Raw genomic sequence first — 19,138 nt, 5'->3', positions numbered from 1 at the left:
GAGCGAGAGCGAGAGAGATCGAGAGAGCGAGAGCGTAGAGAGATCGAGAGAGCGAGAGCGAGAGACTGAGAGAGCGAGAGCGAGAGAGATCGAGAGAGCGAGATCGAGGAGAGCCGAGCGAGAGAGATCGAGAGAGCGAGAGCGAGAGAGATCGAGAGAGCGAGAGAGCGAGAGAGATCGAGAGAGCGAGAGCCGAGAGAGATCGAGAGAGATCGAGAGCGAGAGAGATCGAGAGAGCGAGCGAGAGAGACCGGGAGAGAGCGAGATCGAGAGAGCGAGAGAGATCGAGAGAGCGAGATCGAGAGAGCGAGAGAGATCGAGAGAGCGAGACAGAGAGATCGAGAGCGAGAGCGAGAGAGATCGAGAGAGCGAGAGCGAGCGAGAGCGAGAGAGACTCGAGAGAGAGCGAGAGCGAGAGATCGAGAGAGCGAGAGAGATCGAGAGAGGCAGAGATCGAGAGAGCGAGAGAGATCGAGAGAGCGAGAGCGAGAGAGATCGAGAGATCGAGAGAGCGAGAGCGAGAGACCGAGAGAGCGAGAGAGATCGAGAGAGCGTAGATCGAGAGCGGGAGAGCGAGAGAGAGCGGGAGAGCGAGAGAGAGCGGGAGAGCGAGAGAGAGCGGGAGAGCGAGAGAGAACGAGAGAGAGCGAGAGCGAGAGAGATCGAGAGAGCGAGAGCGAGAGAGACCGAGAGAGCGAGAGAGAGCGAGAGCGAGAGAGATCGGTGGAGAGCGAGAGCCGAGAGAGACCGAGAGCGAGAGAGACGGGAGAGAGGCCGAGAGAGCCGAGAGAGATCGAGAGAGCGAGAGCGGAGAGAGACGAGAGAGAGAGAGATCGAGAGGATCGAGAGAGCGAGAGCGAGAGAGATCGAGAGAGAGCGAGCGAGAGAGATCGAGGAGAGCGAGAGAGATCGAGAGAGCCAGGAGCGAGAGAGATCGAGAGAGCGAGAGCGAGAGAGATCGAGAGCGAGAGCGAGAGAGATCGAGAGCGAGAGCGAGAGAGATCGAGAGAGCGAGAGCGAGAGAGATCGAGAGAGCGAGAGCGAGAGAGAGCGAGAGAGATCGAGAGAGAGCGAGAGAGAGCGAGAGAGATAGAGAGAGCGAGCGAGAGAGATAGAGAGAGCGAGAGCGAGAGAGATAGAGAGAGCGAGAGAGCGTAGAGAGCGAGAGATAGAGAGAGCGAGAGCGAGAGAGCCGAGAGAGAGAGCTGAGAGCGAGAGAGCGAGAGAGAGCGAGAGCGAGAGAGCCGAGAGAGAGAGCGAGAGCGAGAGAGATCGAGAGAGAGCGAGAGAGCGAGAGAGATCGAGAGAGCGAGAGAGAGCGAGATCGAGAGAGCGAGAGTAGAGAGATCGAGAGCGAGAGCGAGAGAGATCGTAGAGAGCGAGAGCGAGAGAGATCGAGAGAGAGATCGAGAGAGAGAGATCGAGAGAGCGAGATCGAGAGAGCGAGAGCGAGAGAGATCGAGGAGACGAGAGCCAGGGAGAGAGCGAGAGCGAGAGGAGAGCAGAGAGACCGAGAGAGCGAGACAGAGAGAGCGAGAGCGAGAGAGAGCGAGAGCCGAGAGATCGAGAGCCGAGAGGAGATCGAGAGGAGCGAGAGCGAGAGAGACTGAGAGCGAGAGAGATCGAGAGAGCGAGAGCGAGAGAGATCGAGAGCGAGAGAGATCGAGAGAGAGAGATCGAGAGCGAGAGAGATCGAGAGAGAGAGATCGAGAGCGAGAGAGATCGAGAGAGAGAGATCGAGGAGAGAGAGATCGAGAGCGAGACAGAGAGATCGAGAGGTTTGCAGAGATCGAGAGAGCGAGAGCGAGAGAGATCGAGAGAGCGAGAGAGATCGAGAGAGCGAGAGAGATCGAGAGCGAGAGCGAGAGAGATCGAGAGAGCGAGAGAGATCGAGAGAGCGAGAGCGAGAGCGAGAGAGATAGCGAGAGCGAGAGAGATCGAGAGAGCGAGAGAGATTGAGAGAGCTAGAGAGATCGAGAGAGCGAGACAGAGAGAGAGCGCGAGAGAGAGATCGAGAGATAGCGAGAGCGAGAGAGAGATCGAGAGCGAGAGAGATTGAGAGAGCGGGAGATCGAGAGAGAGCGTAGAGCGAGAGAGAGCGAGAGAGAGAGCGCGAGAGAGTAGAGCGAGAGAGAGCGAGAGCGAGAGAGATCGAGAGCTTAGCGAGAGAGATCGAGAGAGCGAGAGAGATCGAGAGAGCGAGAGATCGAGAGAGCGAGAGTGCGAGAGAGATCGAGAGAGCGAGAGCGAGAGAGATCGAGAGAGAGAGAGATCGGGAGAGAGCGAGAGCGAGAGAGATCGAGAGAGCGAGAGCGAGAGAGATCGAGAGAGCGAGAGCGAGAGAGAGAGCGCGTCGATGAGAGCGAGAGCGAGAGAGCGCGAGAGAGAGAGCGAGAGAGGCTTGCATGCAGAGAAACGAGAGAGACCCAGAGACAGCGCTGAGAGATTTATACTTAGGAGAGAATCCAGAGAGAGCGCAGGCCTGCAGACCCAGGTCCATATATTTAGAGCGTGAGACAGGCATCTGGAGAGAGAGTCGAGAGTGAGAGACCAGAGAGACCCATATATATCCAGACATGGCAGCTGCAGGCCCAAGAGGTCCCAGAGACCCAGAGGCCCAGGAGAGAGAGCAGAGGATGCAGAGAGACCTATGATCCAGAGAGGCCACAGAACCCACACCCAGAGAACGAGAGAACGAGAGACACCCAGAGAGAGAGCGCGAGAGAGAGTCAGAGACCTGAGAGAGATGGTAATCCATATATCCACACCAGCAGCCTGCACAGGTCCAGGCCCAGGCCCAGAGAACGAGAGAACCAGAGAGCGAGAGAGACCTGCAGGCTTAGGCTTAGAGAGACCCAGAGATGGAGACCCAGCGAGAGAGAGAGAACGAGAAATGCAGAGCGAGAGAGATCGAGAGAGCCGCAGCAGCGAGAGATCGAGAGAGCGAGAGCGAGAGCGAGAGAGATCGAGAGAGCGAGAGAGAGCGAGAGCGAGAGATCGAGAGAGCGGGAGAGAGCGAGAGCGAGAGAGATCGAGAGAGCGAGAGCGAGAGAGAGCGAGAGCAAGAGAGACGAGAGATCGAGAGATCGAGAGAGCAGAGACCAGAGAGCGGTACCCGAGAGAGACCGAGAGAGTGAGAGAGACGAGAGAGACCGAGTAGAGATCGAGAGCGAGAGCGAGAGAGCACGAGAGAGAGCGAGAGCGAGAGAGAGAGCGAGTAGCGAGAGAGAGATCGAGAGAGCGAGAGCTGAGAGCGAGAGAGATCGAGAGAGCGAGAGAGACCGTAGAGAGCGAGAGCGAGAGAGACCGAGAGAGCGAGAGCGAGAGAGATCGAGAGAGCGAGAGCGAGAGAGAGAGAGCGCGAGAGATCGAGAGAGCGTAGAGCGAGAGAGATCGAGAGATCGAGAGATCGTAGACCGAGAGAGCCGAGAGAGATCGAGAGAGCGAGAGAGATCGAGAGAGAGCGAGAGAGCGAGAGAGATCGAGAGAGATCGAGAGAGCGAGAGAGATCGACGAGAGATCGAGAGAGCGAGAGCGAGAGAGATCGAGAGAGAGCGAGAGCGAGAGAGATCACCGAGAGAGGACGAGAGCGAGAGAGATCGAGAGAGAGCGTAGAGCGAGAGAGAGCGCGAGAGAGAGCGAGAGCGAGAGAGATCGAGAGAGCCGCGAGAGAGAGCGAGAGAGATCGAGAGAGAGAGAGAGCGCCGTAGAGAGATCGAGAGAGAGATGTAGAAACAGAGAGATCGAGAGAGAGAGAGAGCGAGAGAGATCGAGAGAGAGAGAGAGCGAGAGAGAGCGAGAGAGATCGAGAGAGAGAGAGAGCAGAGAGACGAGAGAGAGAGAGAGCGAGAGATCGTAGAGAGAGAGCGAGAGATCGAGAGAGCCGAGACAGAGAGATCGAGAGAGCGAGAGCGAGAGATCGAGAGATCGAGAGCGAGAGAGCGAGAGAGAGAGAGATCGAGAGAGCGAGAGAGATCGAGAGAGCGAGAGCGAGAGAGATCGAGAGAGCGAGAGCGAGAGAGACCGAGAGAGCGAGAGCGAGCGAGAGCGAGAGAGATCGAGAGAGCGAGAGCGAGAGAGATCGAGCGAGAGAGAGCGAGAGAGATCGAGAGCGAGAGAGATCGAGAGAGCGAGAGAGAGCGAGAGCGAGAGAGATCGAGAGAGCGAGCGAGAGCAGAGAGAGAGCGCTGGGAGAGCGCAGCGAGAGCGCAGAGAGACTTGCGCAGAGAGCGCGAGAGAGAGCGTCGTAGCGAGAGCGCGACAGAGATCGCGAGAGAGCGAGAGAGAGCGAGAGAGAGAGCGAGCAGAGAGCGTCGAGAGAGAGCGCGCGAGAGAGAGCGCGAGAGAGCGAGAGAGAGCCGAGAGAGAGCGAGAGAGATCGAGAGAGCTAGAGAGAGCGAGAGAGATCGAGAGAGCGCCGAGAGAGAGAGACTGAGAGAGATCGAGAGACCGAGAGAGATCGAGAGAGAGAGAGAGAGAGATCAGAGATCGAGAGAGAGCGAGAGAGAGAGAGGGTTTGAGAGAGAGCGAGAGAGAGAGAGAGAGAGAGAGAGAGAGAGAGAGAGAGAGAGAGAGAGAGAGAGAGAGCGAGAGAGAGAGAGAGAGCGCAGAGAGAGCGAGAGCGCGAGATGCAGAGAGAAAGAGCCAGAGCGTAGAGAGAGAGAGAGCGAGAGAGAGAGAGAGAGAGAGAGAGCCGCGAGAGAGAGAGAGAGAGCGCGCAGAGAGAGAGAGAGAGAGCGCGAGAGAGCGCGAGAGCAGAGAGAGCGAGAGAGAGAGAGCGAGCGAGAGCGAGAGAGAGAGAGAGCGAGAGAGCGAGAGAGAGAGGCCGCGGGAGAGAGAGTGTTAGCTTTCTCCTCGCGCGGGAGAGAGAGAGAGAGCGGCGCGAGAGAACTACACGGTCGAGAGAGAGAGATTCCATTATTCCGGTTCAAGACATATCCGGTTACATACACACATTATCCGCAGACATTATCTGTACACATTATTATTCCACAGTATTATCTACATTATTCCAAGACATCCATATATTCAAGACACATTCACAGCGCGAGAGAGACATTGGTCTACATTACTCACACACACACACACACACACACACACACACACACATTATCCGTCCACAGACACACACACACACACACACACACACACACACACACACACACACACACACACACACACACACTATCATTATCATTATCCACATCACATTATCCCGGTCAATACTGACACATTATCTTACATTGACATTGATTATCTGGCCATTGACATTGGTCCACATTACCATATACATAATAACTCACATTACCATACATCTACATTATCCACACACATTATCCACATTAATATTATTCCACATATACATTATCTTATTATCCAAAGACATACACATCCTTCCATATTCATTATTATTCCGTCTGCCATTATCATCTACATTATTATTATTATCTACATTATTCCGCTGTCTGCTTCACTATTATTAATATTATCCACATATCCGTTATCCATGACAACTGGGTTATCCACATTATATCCGCTATCTACATTATCCGGTTATTTCATTATTATTATTATCCAAGCACCACATTATTCACATTATTCCTTACATTACTATTATTATCTGTTAATATCTGGCGATCTGTCTGCCATTATTATTATCATTCACATATATTCACATTATTATCTGTCTACATATTCACATTATCTACATTATTCATTATTATCTATCTGCTATCTTAAGACATATTCAAGACATTATTCTACATATCCTGTTCATTCACATTATTCACATTATTGTCTATTATTCCGTTCACATTATTATTATTATTATGATATTATCTAAGTATTATTCATTCCATATATTATTATTATTCAGAGACATTGGTCTTATTCACATGAGCGCGTAGAGAGAGAGCGTCGAGAGAGAGAGCGAGAGCGAGAGAGCGAGCGTAGAGAGAGAGAGAGAGAGCGTGCGCAGAGAGAGAGCGGCGCAGAGAGAGGCGAGCGAGAGAGAGAGCGCAGCGAGAGAGAGCGAGTGAGAGAGAGAGCGCGAGAGAGAGAGAGCGCGCGAGAGAGAGAGAGAGCGAGAGAGAGAGAGCACGAGAGAGAGAGAGAGAGCGCGAGAGAGAGAGAGAGCGCGTAGCGGCGAGAGAGAGTGTGCGCGAGAGAGCGCGCGAGAGAGCGCGTAGCGCGAGAGAGAGCGCGAGAGAGAGCGCGAGCGCTGAGAGAGAGCGAGCGAGCGAGAGAGAGAGAGAGCGCAGAGCGAGAGAGAGAGCGCGAGCGAGAGCGCGCAGCGAGAGAGAGAGCGCGCAGCGAGAGAGAGAGCGCGAGAGAGAGAGCGTGAGAGAGAGAGAGAGAGAGCGAGAGAGAGAGAGAGCGAGCGAGAGAGAGAGAGTGCGCAGCGAGAGAGAGAGCGCGAGAGGGAGAGAGCGCGAGAGAGAGAGAGAGCGCGAGAGAGAGAGAGATGCGAGAGAGAGCGCGAGAGAGAGCGCGAGAGAGAGAGCCGCGAGAGAGAGAGCGCGAGAGAGAGAGCGCGAGAGAGAGAGCGCGCGAGAGAGAGCGCTGTAGCGAGAGAGAGAGAGAGAGGCACGCAGCGTTTAGCGAGAGAGCGCGAGAGAGAGAGCGCGAGCGAGAGAGCGCGAGAGAGAGAGAGCGCGAGAGAGAGAGCGCGAGCGAGAGAGCGCGAGAGAGAGAGAGCGCGAGAGAGAGAGCGCGAGCGAGAGAGAGCGCGAGCGAGAGAGAGAGAGCGCGAGAGAGAGAGAGAGCGCGAGAGAGAGAGCGCGAGCGAGAGAGAGAGAGCGCGAGAGAGAGAGAGAGCGCGAGAGAGAGAGCGCGAGCGAGAGAGAGAGAGCGCGAGAGAGAGAGCGCGAGAGAGAGAGCGCGAGCGAGAGAGAGAGCGCGAGAGAGAGAGCGCGAGCGAGAGAGCGCGAGCGAGAGAGAGAGCGAGAGAGAGCGCGAGAGAGCGAGAGAGAGCGCGAGAGAGAGAGAGAGAGAGAGCGCGAGAGAGAGAGAGAGAGCGCGAGAGAGAGAGCGCGAGCGAGAGAGCGCGAGCGAGAGAGAGCGCGAGCGAGAGAGCGCGAGCGAGAGAGAGCGCGAGAGAGAGCGAGAGAGCGCGAGAGAGAGAGCGCGAGAGAGAGAGCGCGAGAGAGAGAGCGAGAGAGCGCGAGAGAGAGAGCGCGAGAGAGAGAGCGCGAGAGAGAGAGCGCGAGAGAGAGAGCGCGAGAGAGAGAGCGCGAGCGCGAGCGAGAGAGAGCGCGAGAGAGAGAGCGCGAGAGAGAGAGCGCGCTGAGCGCGCAGCGAGAGAGAGTGTGCGCGAGCGCGAGAGAGAGTGCCGCGCGAGAGAGAGAGGCCGAGAGCGAGAGAGAGAGAGAGCGCTTTGTAGCGTCGTAGAGTGCTGAGAGAGAGCGCGAGAGAGAGCGCGAGAGTAGAGAGAGAGGGCGCGAGCGAGAGAGAGAGCGCGAGAGAGAGAGAGAGAGCGCGTAGCGAGAGAGCGCGCAGCGAGAGAGAGAGCCCGAGAGAGAGAGCGCGAGAGAGCGAGAGAGCGCGAGTGCGAGAGAGAGAGCGCGTAGAGAGAGAGCGAGAGAGAGAGAGAGAGAGCGCGAGAGAGAGAGCGCGTAGCGCGCGAGGCGAGCGAGAGAGCGCGAGAGAGAGAGCGAGAGAGCGCGAGAGAGAGCAAGCGCGAGAGAGAGCGCGAGAGAGAGAGAGACAGCACAGCGCGAGCGAGAGAGAGCGCGAGAGAGAGAGAGCGAGAGAGAGAGCGCGAGAGAGAGAGAGCGCGAGAGAGAGAGCGCGAGCGCGAGCGAGAGAGAGCGCGAGAGAGAGAGAGCGCGAGAGAGAGAGCGCGAGCGCGAGCGAGAGAGAGCGCGAGAGAGAGCGCGAGAGAGAGAGAGCGCGAGAGAGAGAGCGCGAGAGAGAGAGAGCGCGAGCGAGAGAGAGCGCGAGCGAGAGAGAGCGCGAGCGAGAGAGAGAGCGCGAGCGAGAGAGAGCGCGAGCGAGAGAGAGAGCGCGAGCGAGAGAGAGAGCGAGCGAGAGAGAGCGCGAGCGAGAGAGAGCGCGAGAGAGAGCGCGAGCGCGAGCGAGAGAGAGCGCGAGAGAGAGCACGAGCGAGAGAGAGAGCGAGCGAGAGAGAGCGCGAGCGAGAGAGAGCGCGAGAGAGAGCGCGAGCGCGAGCGAGAGAGAGCGCGAGAGAGAGCACGAGCGAGAGAGAGCGCGAGCGAGAGAGAGAGCGCGAGAGAGAGCGCGAGCGAGAGAGAGAGAGCGCGAGCGAGAGAGAGAGAGAGCGCGAGCGAGAGAGAGCGCGAGCGAGAGAGAGAGCGCGAGAGAGAGAGCGCGAGCGAGAGAGAGCGCGAGCGAGAGAGAGCGCGAGAGAGAGCGCGAGCGCGAGAGAGAGAGAGAGCGCGAGAGAGAGAGAGAGCGCGAGAGAGAGAGAGAGCGCGAGAGAGAGAGAGCGCGAGAGAGAGAGAGCGCGAGCGCGAGAGAGAGAGAGCGCGAGCGCGAGAGAGAGAGAGCGCGAGAGAGAGAGAGCGCGAGAGAGAGAGAGCGCGAGAGAGAGAGAGCGCGAGCGCGAGAGAGAGAGAGCGCGAGAGAGAGCGCGAGCGCGAGAGAGAGAGAGAGCGCGAGAGAGAGAGAGCGCGAGCGCGAGAGAGAGAGAGCGCGAGCGCGAGAGAGAGAGAGAGCGCGCGAGCGAGAGAGAGCGCGAGCGAGAGAGAGCGCGAGCGAGAGAGAGCGCGAGAGAGAGTGCTAGCGCGAGAGAGAGAGCGCTAGCGCGAGAGAGAGAGAGCGCGAGCGCGAGAGAGAGAGAGCGCGAGAGAGAGAGAGCGCGTGAGAGCGCGAGAGAGAGCGCGAGCGCGTGAGAGCGCGAGAGAGAGCGCGAGCGCGAGAGAGAGCGCGAGAGAGAGCGCGAGCGAGAGAGAGCGCGAGAGAGAGCGCGAGCGAGAGAGAGCGCGAGAGAGAGCGCGAGCGCGAGAGAGAGCGCGAGAGAGAGCGCGAGAGAGAGAGAGCGCGAGCGCGAGAGAGAGAGAGCGCGAGAGAGAGCGCGAGCGCGAGAGAGAGAGAGAGCGCGAGCGCGAGAGAGAGAAAGAGAGAGCGCGAGCGCGAGAGAGAGAGAGAGCGCGAGAGAGAGCGCTAGCGCGAGAGAGAGCGCGAGAGATAGCGCGAGCGCGAGAGAGAGCGCGAGAGAGAGAGAGAGCGCGAGAGAGAGCGCGAGCGCGAGAGAGAGCGCGAGAGAGAGAGAGAGCGCGAGAGAGAGCGCGAGCGCGAGAGAGAGCGCGAGAGAGAGAGAGAGCGCGAGAGAGAGCGCGAGCGCGAGAGAGAGCGCGAGAGAGAGAGAGAGCGCGAGAGAGAGCGCGAGCGCGAGAGAGAGCGCGAGAGAGAGAGAGAGCGCGAGAGAGAGCGCGAGCGCGAGAGAGAGCGCGAGAGAGAGAGAGCGCGAGAGAGAGCGCGAGCGCGAGAGAGAGCGCGAGAGAGAGAGAGAGCGCGAGAGAGAGAGCGCGAGAGAGAGCGCGAGAGAGAGAGCGCGAGCGAGAGAGAGCGCGAGAGAGAGAGCGCGAGCGAGAGAGAGAGAGAGAGCGCGAGCGAGAGAGAGCGCGAGCGAGAGAGAGCGCGAGAGAGAGCGCTAGCGCGAGAGAGAGAGCGCGAGCGCGAGAGAGAGAGAGAGCGCGAGAGAGAGAGAGCGCGAGCGCGAGAGAGAGAGCGCGAGAGAGAGAGAGCGTGAGCGCGAGAGAGAGAGAGCGCGAGAGAGAGCGCGAGCGAGAGAGAGAGCGCGAGCGCGAGAGAGAGCGCGAGCGAGAGAGAGAGCGCGAGCGAGAGAGAGAGCGCGAGAGAGAGAGAGAGAGCGCGAGCGAGAGAGAGCGCGAGAGAGAGCGCTCGCGCGAGAGAGAGCGCTCGCGAGAGAGAGAGCGCGAGCGCGAGAGAGAGCGCGAGAGAGAGCGCTAGCGCGAGAGAGAGAGCGCGAGCGCGAGAGAGAGAGAGAGCGCGAGAGAGAGAGAGAGCGCGAGCGCGAGAGAGAGAGAGAGAGCGCGAGAGAGAGAGAGCGCGAGAGAGCGCGAGCGCGAGAGAGCGCGAGCGCGAGAGAGAGAGAGCGCGAGCGCGAGAGAGAGAGAGCGCGAGAGAGAGAGAGCGCGAGAGAGAGAGAGCGCGAGAGAGAGAGAGCGCGAGAGAGCGCGAGCGCGAGAGAGAGAGAGAGAGAGAGCGCGAGCGCGAGAGAGAGAGAGCGCGAGCGCGAGAGAGAGAGCGCGAGCGCGAGAGAGAGAGCGCGAGCGCGAGAGAGCGCGAGCGCGAGAGAGCGTGAGCGCGAGAGAGAGCGCGAGAGAGAGCGCGAGAGAGAGCGCGAGCGCGAGAGAGAGCGCGAGCACGAGAGAGAGAGAGCGCGAGCACGAGAGAGAGAGAGAGAGAGCGCGAGCGCGAGCGCGAGAAAGAGCGCGAGCGCGAGAGAGAGCGCGAGAGAGAGCGCGAGCGCGAGAGAGAGCGCGAGAGAGAGCGCGAGCGCGAGAGAGAGCGCGAGAGAGAGCGCGAGATAGAGCGCGAGAGAGAGCGCGAGATAGAGCGCGAGAGAGAGCGCGAGATAGAGCGCGAGAGAGAGCGCGAGCGCGAGAGAGAGAGCGCGAGAGAGAGCGCGAGAGAGAGCGCGAGCGCGAGAGAGAGCGCGAGAGAGAGCGCGAGAGAGAGCGCGAGCGCGAGAGAGAGCGCGAGAGAGAGAGCGCGAGCGCGAGAGAGAGCGCTAGCGCGAGAGAGAGAGCGCGAGCGCGAGAGAGAGAGAGCGCGAGCGCGAGAGAGAGAGAGAGCGCGAGAGAGAGAGAGCGCGAGCGCGAGAGAGAGAGCGCGAGCGCGAGAAAGAGCGCGAGCGCGAGAAAGAGCGCGAGCGCGAGAAAGAGCGCGAGCGCGAGAGAGAGCGCGAGCGCGAGAGAGCGCGAGAGAGAGCGCGAGCGCGAGAGAGCGCGAGAGAGAGCGAGAGCGCGAGAGAGAGCGAGAGCGCGACAGAGAGAGAGCGCGAGAGAGAGTGCTAGCGCGAGAGAGAGCGCGAGAGAGAGCGCGAGCGCGAGAGAGAGCGAGAGCGCGAGAGAGAGAGCGCGAGAGAGAGCGCGAGCGCGAGAGAGAGAGAGCGCGAGAGAGAGCGCGAGCGAGAGAGAGCGCGAGAGAGAGAGAGAGCGCGAGAGAGAGCGCGAGCGAGAGAGAGAGAGCGCGAGAGAGAGCGCGAGAGAGAGAGAGAGCGCGAGAGAGAGAGCGCGAGCGAGAGAGAGAGAGAGAGCGCGAGAGAGAGCGCGAGAGAGAGAGAGCGCGAGAGAGAGCGCGAGCGCGAGAGAGAGCGCGAGCGCGAGAGAGAGAGAGAGCGCGAGAGAGAGCGCGAGCGCGAGAGAGAGCGCGAGCGCGAGAGAGAGCGCGAGAGAGAGCGCGAGCGAGAGCGCGAGCGCGAGAGAGAGCGCGAGCGCGAGCGAGAGCGCGAGAGAGAGCGCGAGCGCGAGAGAGAGCGCGAGCGAGAGCGCGAGAGAGAGCGCGAGCGCGAGCGAGAGCGCGAGAGAGAGCGCGAGCGAGAGCGCGAGAGAGAGCGCGAGCGCGAGCGAGAGCGCGAGCGAGAGCGCGAGAGAGAGCGCGAGCGCGAGAGAGAGCGCGAGCGCGAGAGAGAGCGCGAGCGCGAGAGAGAGCGCGAGCGCGAGAGAGAGCGCGAGCGCGAGAGAGAGCGCGAGCGAGAGCGCGAGCGCGAGAGAGAGCGCGAGCGCGAGAGAGAGAGCGCGAGAGAGAGAGCGCGAGAGAGAGAGCGCGAGAGAGAGCGCTCGCGCGAGAGAGAGCGCTAGCGCGAGAGAGAGAGCGCGAGCGCGAGAGAGAGCGTGAGCGCGAGAGAGAGCGCGAGCGCGAGAGAGAGAGAGCGCGAGAGAGAGAGAGCGCGAGAGAGAGAGAGCGCGAGCGCGAGAGAGAGAGAGCGCGAGAGAGAGAGAGCGCGAGAGAGAGAGAGCGCGAGCGCGAGAGAGCGCGAGCGCGAGAGAGAGAGCGCGAGCGCGAGAGAGAGAGAGCGCGAGCGCGAGAGAGAGAGAGCGCGAGCGCGAGAGAGAGAGCGCGAGCGCGAGAGAGAGAGAGAGCGCGAGCGCGAGAGAGAGAGAGCGCGAGCGCGAGAGAGAGAGCGCGAGCGCGAGAGAGAGAGAGCGCGAGCGCGAGAGAGAGAGAGCGCGAGCGCGAGAGAGCGCGAGAGAGAGCGAGAGCGCGAGAGAGAGAGAGAGCGCGAGAGAGAGTGCGAGCGAGAGAGAGCGCGAGAGAGAGCGCGAGCGCGAGAGAGAGCGAGAGCGCGAGAGAGAGAGCGCGAGAGAGAGCGAGAGCGCGAGAGAGAGAGCGCGAGAGAGAGCGCGAGCGCGAGAGAGAGAGCGCGAGAGAGAGCGCGAGCGCGAGAGAGAGAGAGCGCGAGAGAGAGCGCGAGCGAGAGAGAGAGAGCGCGAGAGAGCGCGAGCGCGAGAGAGAGCGCGAGAGAGAGAGAGAGCGCGAGAGAGAGCGCGAGCGAGAGAGAGAGAGCGCGAGAGAGAGAGAGAGCGCGAGAGAGAGAGCGCGAGCGAGAGAGAGAGAGAGCGCGAGAGAGAGCGAGAGAGAGAGAGAGCGCGAGAGAGAGCGCGAGAGAGAGAGAGCGCGAGAGAGAGCGCGAGCGCGAGAGAGAGCGCGAGCGCGAGAGAGAGCGCGAGCGCGAGAGAGAGCGCGAGCGCGAGAGAGAGCGCGAGCGCGAGAGAGAGCGCGAGAGAGAGAGAGAGCGCGAGAAAGAGCGCGAGCGCGAGAAAGAGCGCGAGAAAGAGCGCGAGAAAGAGCGCGAGAAAGAGCGCGAGCGCGAGAAAGAGCGCGAGCGCGAGAAAGAGCGCGAGCGCGAGAAAGAGCGCGAGCGCGAGAAAGAGCGCGAGCGCGAGAAAGAGCGCGAGCGCGAGAAAGAGCGCGAGCGCGAGAAAGAGCGCGAGAAAGAGCGCGAGAAAGAGCGCGAGCGCGAGAAAGAGCGCGAGAAAGAGCGCGAGCGCGAGCGCGAGAAAGAGCGCGAGCGCGAGAAAGAGCGCGAGCGCGAGAAAGAGCGCGAGCGCGAGAAAGAGCGCGAGCGCGAGCGCGAGAAAGAGCGCGAGCGCGAGCGCGAGAAAGAGCGCGAGCGCGAGCGCGAGAAAGAGCGCGAGCGCGAGCGCGAGAAAGAGCGCGAGAAAGAGCGCGAGCGCGAGAAAGAGCGCGAGAAAGAGCGCGAGAAAGAGCGCGAGAAAGAGCGCGAGAAAGAGCGCGAGAAAGAGCGCGAGAAAGAGCGCGAGAAAGAGCGCGAGAAAGAGCGCGAGAAAGAGCGCGAGCGCGAGCGCGAGCGCGAGCAAGAGCGCGAGCGCGAGCGCGAGAAAGAGCGCGAGCGCGAGAAAGAGCGCGAGCGCGAGCGCGAGCGCGAGAAAGAGCGCGAGAGAGAGCGCGAGAGAGCGAGCGCGAGAGAGCGAGCGCGAGAGAGCGAGCGCGAGAGAGCGAGCGCGAGCGAGAGAGAGCGAGCGCGAGAGAGCGAGCGCGAGCGAGCGAGCGAGCGAGAGAGAGAGAGCGCGAGAGAGCGAGCGAGAGAGCGCGAGAGAGCGAGCGAGAGAGAGAGAGCGCGAGCGCGAGAGAGAGCGAGAGCGCGAGAGAGAGAGAGAGAGCGCGAGAGAGAGAGCGCGAGAGAGAGAGAGCGCGAGCGCGAGAGAGCGCGAGCGCGAGAGAGAGAGAGCGCGAGCGCGAGAGAGCGCGAGCGCGAGAGAGAGAGAGAGCGCGAGCGCGAGAGAGAGAGCGCGAGCGCGAGAGAGAGAGAGCGCGAGCGCGAGAGAGAGAGCGCGAGCGCGAGAGAGAGAGAGCGCGAGAGAGAGAGAGCGCGCGAGAGAGAGAGAGCGCGAGAGAGAGAGAGCGCGAGCGCGAGAGAGCGTGAGCGCGAGAGCGCGAGCGCGAGAGAGCGAGAGCGCGAGCGAGAGCGAGAGAGCGCGAGCGCGAGAGAGCGAGCGCGAGAGAGAGCGCGAGCGCGAGAGAGAGCGCGAGAGAGAGAGAGCGCGAGAGAGAGCGCGAGCGAGAGAGAGAGAGCGCGAGAGAGAGCGCGAGCGCGAGAGAGCGCGAGAGAGAGAGAGCGCGAGAGAGAGCGCGAGCGCGAGAGAGAGCGCGAGCGCGAGAGAGAGCGCGAGCGCGAGAGAGCGCGAGCGCGAGAGAGCGCGAGCGCGAGAGAGAGCGCGCGAGAGAGCGCGAGCGCGAGAGAGAGCGCGAGCGAGAGCGCGAGCGCGAGAGAGAGCGCGAGAGAGAGCGCGAGCGCGAGAGAGAGCGCGAGAGAGAGCGCGAGCGCGAGAGAGAGCGCGAGCGCGAGAGAGAGCGCGAGCGCGAGAGAGAGCGCGAGCGCGAGCGCGAGAGAGAGCGCGAGCGCGAGAGAGAGCGCGAGCGCGAGCGCGAGAGAGAGCGCGAGCGCGAGAGAGAGCGCGAGCGAGAGCGCGAGCGCGAGAGAGAGCGCGAGAGCAAGCGCGAGAGAGAGAGCGTGAGAGAGAGAGAGCACGAGAGAGAGCGCGAGAGAGAGAGCGCGAGAGAGAGGGAGAGAGAGCACGAGAGAGAGATCACGAGAGAGAGAGAGAGAGCGCACGAGAGAGAGCGCGAGAGAGAGGGAGAGCGAGAGAGAGAGAGAGAGCGCGAGAGATAGCGCGAGAGCAAGAGAGAGAGCGCGAGAGAGAGCGCGAGCGCGAGAGAGAGCGCGAGCGCGAGAGAGAGCGAGAGCGCGAGAGAGAGCGCGAGAGAGAGTGCTAGCGCGAGAGAGAGCGCGAGAGAGAGCGCGAGCGCGAGAGAGAGCGAGAGCGCGAGAGAGAGCGAGCGCGAGAGAGAGAGAGCGCGAGAGAGAGCGCGAGCGAGAGAGAGCGCGAGAGAGAGAGAGCGCGAGAGAGCGCGAGAGAGAGAGAGCGCGAGAGAGCGCGAGAGAGAGAGAGCGCGAGAGAGCGCGAGAGAGAGAGAGCGCGAGCGAGAGAGAGCGAGAGAGAGCGAGAGCGAGAGAGAGCGAGAGAGAGCGAGAGCGAGCGAGCGCGAGCGAGCGAGCGCGAGAGAGCGCGAGAGAGAGCACGAGCGAGAGAGCGCGAGAGAGAGAGCGAGCGCGAGAGAGCGCGAGAGAGAGCGCGAGAGAGAGCGAGCGCGAGAGAGCGCGAGCGAGAGCGAGAGCGAGAGCGAGAGCGCGAGCGAGAGCGAGAGCGCGAGCGAGAGAGAGAGCGCGAGCGAGAGCGAGAGCGCGAGCGAGAGCGCGAGCGCGAGAGAGCGCGAGCGCGAGAGAGCGAGAGCGCGAGCGCGAGCGAGAGAGCGAGCGAGAGCGCGAGCGAGAGCGCGAGCGAGAGCGAGAGCGAGAGCGCGAGAGAGCGCGAGAGAGAGAGCGCGAGAGCGCGAGAGAGAGCGCGAGAGCGCGAGAGAGAGCGCGAGAGCGCGAGAGAGCGCGAGAGCGCGAGAGAGAGCGCGAGCGCGAGAGAGCGCGAGAGCGCGAGAGAGAGCGCGAGAGAGCGAGAGCGCGAGAGAGAGCGCGAGCGCGAGAGAGAGCGCGAGCGCGAGAGAGAGCGCGAGAGAGAGCGCGAGCGCGAGAGAGAGCGCGAGCGCGAGAGAGAGCGCGAGAGAGAGCGCGAGCGCGAGAGAGAGCGCGAGAGAGAGCGCGAGCGCGAGAGAGAGCGCGAGAGAGAGCGCGAGAGAGAGCGCGAGCGCGAGAGAGAGCGCGAGAGAGAGCGCGAGAGAGAGCGCGAGCGCGAGAGAGAGCGCGAGAGAGAGCGCGAGGGCGAGAGAGCTTTTGTAGAGAGAGCGCGAGAGAGAGAGAGCGCGAGCGCGAGAGAGAGCGCGAGCGCGAGAGAGAGCGCGAGAGAGAGCGTGAGAGAGAGCGCGAGAGAGCGCGAGAGAGAGAGCGCGAGAGAGAGCGCGAGAGAGAGCGCGCGAGAGAGAGCGCGAGAGAGAGCGCGCGAGAGAGAGCGCGCGAGAGAGAGCGCGCGAGAGAGCGCGCGAGAGAGAGCGCGCGAGAGAGCGCGCGAGAGAGAGCGCGCGAGAGAGCGCGCGAGAGAGAGCGCGCGAGAGAGCGCGCGAGAGAGAGCGCGCGAGAGAGCGCGCGAGAGAGAGCGCGCGAGAGAGCGCGCGAGAGAGAGCGCGCGAGAGAGCGCGCGAGAGAGCGCGCGAGAGAGAGCGCGAGAGAGAGCGCGCGAGAGAGCGCGCGAGAGAGAGCGCGAGAGAGAGCGCGAGAGAGCGCGCGAGAGAGAGCGCGAGAGAGAGCGCGAGCGCGAGAGAGAGCGCGAGAGAGAGCGCGAGAGAGAGCGCGAGATAGAGCGCGAGAGAGAGCGCGAGCGCGAGATAGAGCGCGAGAGAGAGCGCGAGCGCGAGAGAGAGCGCGAGAGAGAGCGCGCGAGAGAGAGCGCGAGAGAGAGCGCGAGAGAGAGCGCGAGAGAGCGCGCGAGAGAGAGCGCGAGAGAGAGCGCGAGAGAGAGCGCGAGCGCGAGAGAGAGCGTGAGCGAGAGAGAGAGAGCGCGAGCGAGAGAGAGCGCGAGCGCGAGAGAGAGCGCGAGAGAGAGCGCGAGCGCGAGAGAGAGCGCGAGAGAGAGCGCGAGCGCGAGAGAGAGCGCGAGCGAGAGAGAGAGCGCGAGAGAGAGAGAGAGCGCGAGCGAGAGAGAGCGCGAGCGAGAGAGAGCGCGAGAGAGCGCTAGCGCGAGAGAGAGAGCGCGAGCGCGAGAGAGAGAGAGAGAGAGAGCGCGAGCGCGTGAGAGAGCGCGAGCGCGTGAGAGAGCGCGAGCGCGTGAGAGAGCGCGAGAGAGAGCGCGAGAGAGAGCGCGAGCGCGAGAGAGAGAGAGCGCGAGAGAGAGCGCGAGCGCGAGAGAGAGAGAGCGCGAGAGAGAGCGCGAGCGCGAGAGAGAGAGAGAGCGCGAGAGAGAGAGCGCGAGCGCGAGAGAGAGAGCGCGAGCGCGAGAGAGAGAGCGCGAGCGCGAGAGAGAGAGAGCGCGAGAGAGAGCGAGAGCGCGAGAGAGAGAGAGAGCGCGAGACAGAGAGCTAGCGCGAGAGAGAGAGAGAGCGCGAGAGAGAGCGCTAGCGCGAGAGAGAGCGCGAGAGAGAGCGCGAGAGAGAGCGCGAGCGCGAGAGAGAGCGCGAGAGAGAGTGCGAGCGAGAGAGAGAGCGCGAGCGCGAGAGAGCGCGAGCGCGAGAGAGAGCGCGAGAGAGAGCGCGAGCGCGAGAGAGAGCGCGAGAGAGAGCGCGAGAGAGAGCGCGAGCGCGAGAGAGAGCGCGAGAGAGAGCGCGAGCGCGAGAGAGAGCGCGAGAGAGAGCGCGAGCGCGAGAGAGAGCGCGAGCGCGAGAGAGAGCGCGAGCGCGAGAGAGAGAGAGAGCGCGAGAGAGAGCGCGAGAGAGAGCGCGAGAGAGAGCGCGAGCGCGAGAGAGAGCGCGAGCGCGAGAGAGAGCGCGAGAGAGAGCGCGAGCGCGAGAGAGAGCGCGAGAGAGAGCGCGAGAGAGAGAGAGCGCGAGCGAGAGAGAGCGCGAGCGAGAGAGAGCGCGAGAGAGCGCTAGCGCGAGAGAGAGAGCGCGAGCGCGAGAGAGAGCGCGAGAGAGAGCGCGAGAGAGAGCGCGAGAGAGAGCGCGAGAGAGAGCGCGAGCGCGAGAGAGAGCGCGAGAGAGAGCGCGAGAGAGAGCGCGAGCGCGAGAGAGAGCGCGAGAGAGAGCGCGAGAGAGAGCGCGAGAGAGAGCGCGAGAGAGAGCGCGAGAGAGAGCGCGAGAGAGAGCGCGAGAGAGAGCGCGAGCGCGAGAGAGAGCGCGAGAGAGAGCGCGAGAGAGAGCGCGAGCGCGAGAGAGAGCGCGAGAGAGAGCGCGAGAGAGAGCGCGAGCGCGAGAGAGAGCGCGAGCGCGAGAGAGAGAGAGAGCGCGAGAGAGCGCGCGAGACAGAGCGCGAGAGAGAGCGCGAGAGAGAGCGCGAGAGAGAGCGCGAGAGAGAGCGCGAGAGAGAGCGCGAGCGCGAGAGAGAGCGCGAGAGAGAGCGCGAGCGCGAGAGAGAGCGCGAGCGCGAGAGAGAGCGCGAGATAGAGCGAGAGAGAGCGCGAGCACGAGATAGAGCGCGAGAGAGAGCGCGAGCGCGAGAGAGAGCGCGAGAGAGAGCGCGAGAGAGAGCGCGAGCGCGAGAGAGAGCGCGAGAGAGAGCGCGAGCGCGAGATTGAGCGCGAGAGAGAGCGCGAGCGCGAGATTGAGCGCGAGAGAGAGCGCGAGCGCGAGAGAGAGAGCGCGAGAGAGAGAGCGCGAGCGCGAGAGAGAGCGCGAGCGCGAGAGAGAGCGCGAGAGAGAGCGCGAGCGCGAGACAGAGCGCGAGAGAGAGCGCGAGAGAGAGCGCGAGAGAGAGCGCGAGAGAGAGCGCGAGAGAGCGCGAGAGAGAGAGCGCGAGAGAGAGCGCGCGAGAGAGAGCGCGCGAGAGAGAGCGCGCGAGAGAGCGCGCGAGAGAGAGCGCGCGAGAGAGCGCGCGAGAGAGAGCGCGCGAGAGAGCGCGCGAGAGAGCGCGCGCGAGAGAGCGCGCGAGAGCGCGCGCGAGCGCGCGAGCGCGAGAGAGAGCGCGAGAGAGAGCGTGAGAGAGAGCGCGAGAGAGCGCGAGAGAGAGAGCGCGAGAGAGAGCGCGAGAGAGAGCGCGCGAGAGAGAGCGCGAGAGAGAGCGCGCGAGAGAGCGCGCGAGAGAGAGCGCGCGAGAGAGCGCGCGAGAGAGAGCGCGCGAGAGAGCGCGCGAGAGAGCGCGCGAGAGAGAGCGCGAGAGAGAGCGCGAGAGAGAGCGCGAGCGAGAGCGAGCGAGAGAGAGAGCGCGAGCGAGAGCGAGAGCGAGCGCGAGCGAGAGAGAGCGAGAGAGAGAGCGCGAGCGAGAGCGCGAGCGAGAGCGAGAGCGAGAGCGAGAGCGCGAGCGCGAGAGAGAGCGTGAGCGAGAGAGAGAGAGCGCGAGCGAGAGAGAGCGCGAGCGCGAGAGAGAGCGCGAGAGAGAGCGCGAGCGCGAGAGAGAGCGCGAGCGAGAGAGAGAGAGCGCGAGCGAGAGAGAGCGCGAGCGAGAGAGAGCGCGAGAGAGCGCTAGCGCGAGAGAGAGAGCGCGAGCGCGAGAGAGAGAGAGAGAGAGAGCGCGAGAGAGAGAGAGAGAGTGCGAGAGAGCGAGAGTGCGAGAGAGCGAGAGAGAGCGCGTAGAGAGAGCGCGAGAGAGAGA

This window comes from Eptatretus burgeri, chromosome 10, assembly GCF_056783735.1.
Source record: "Eptatretus burgeri isolate ZD-2024b chromosome 10, Ebu_testis_v1, whole genome shotgun sequence".
Taxonomy (NCBI): Eukaryota; Metazoa; Chordata; class Myxini; order Myxiniformes; family Myxinidae; genus Eptatretus; species Eptatretus burgeri.
This window is presented reverse-complemented; position numbering follows the sequence as displayed.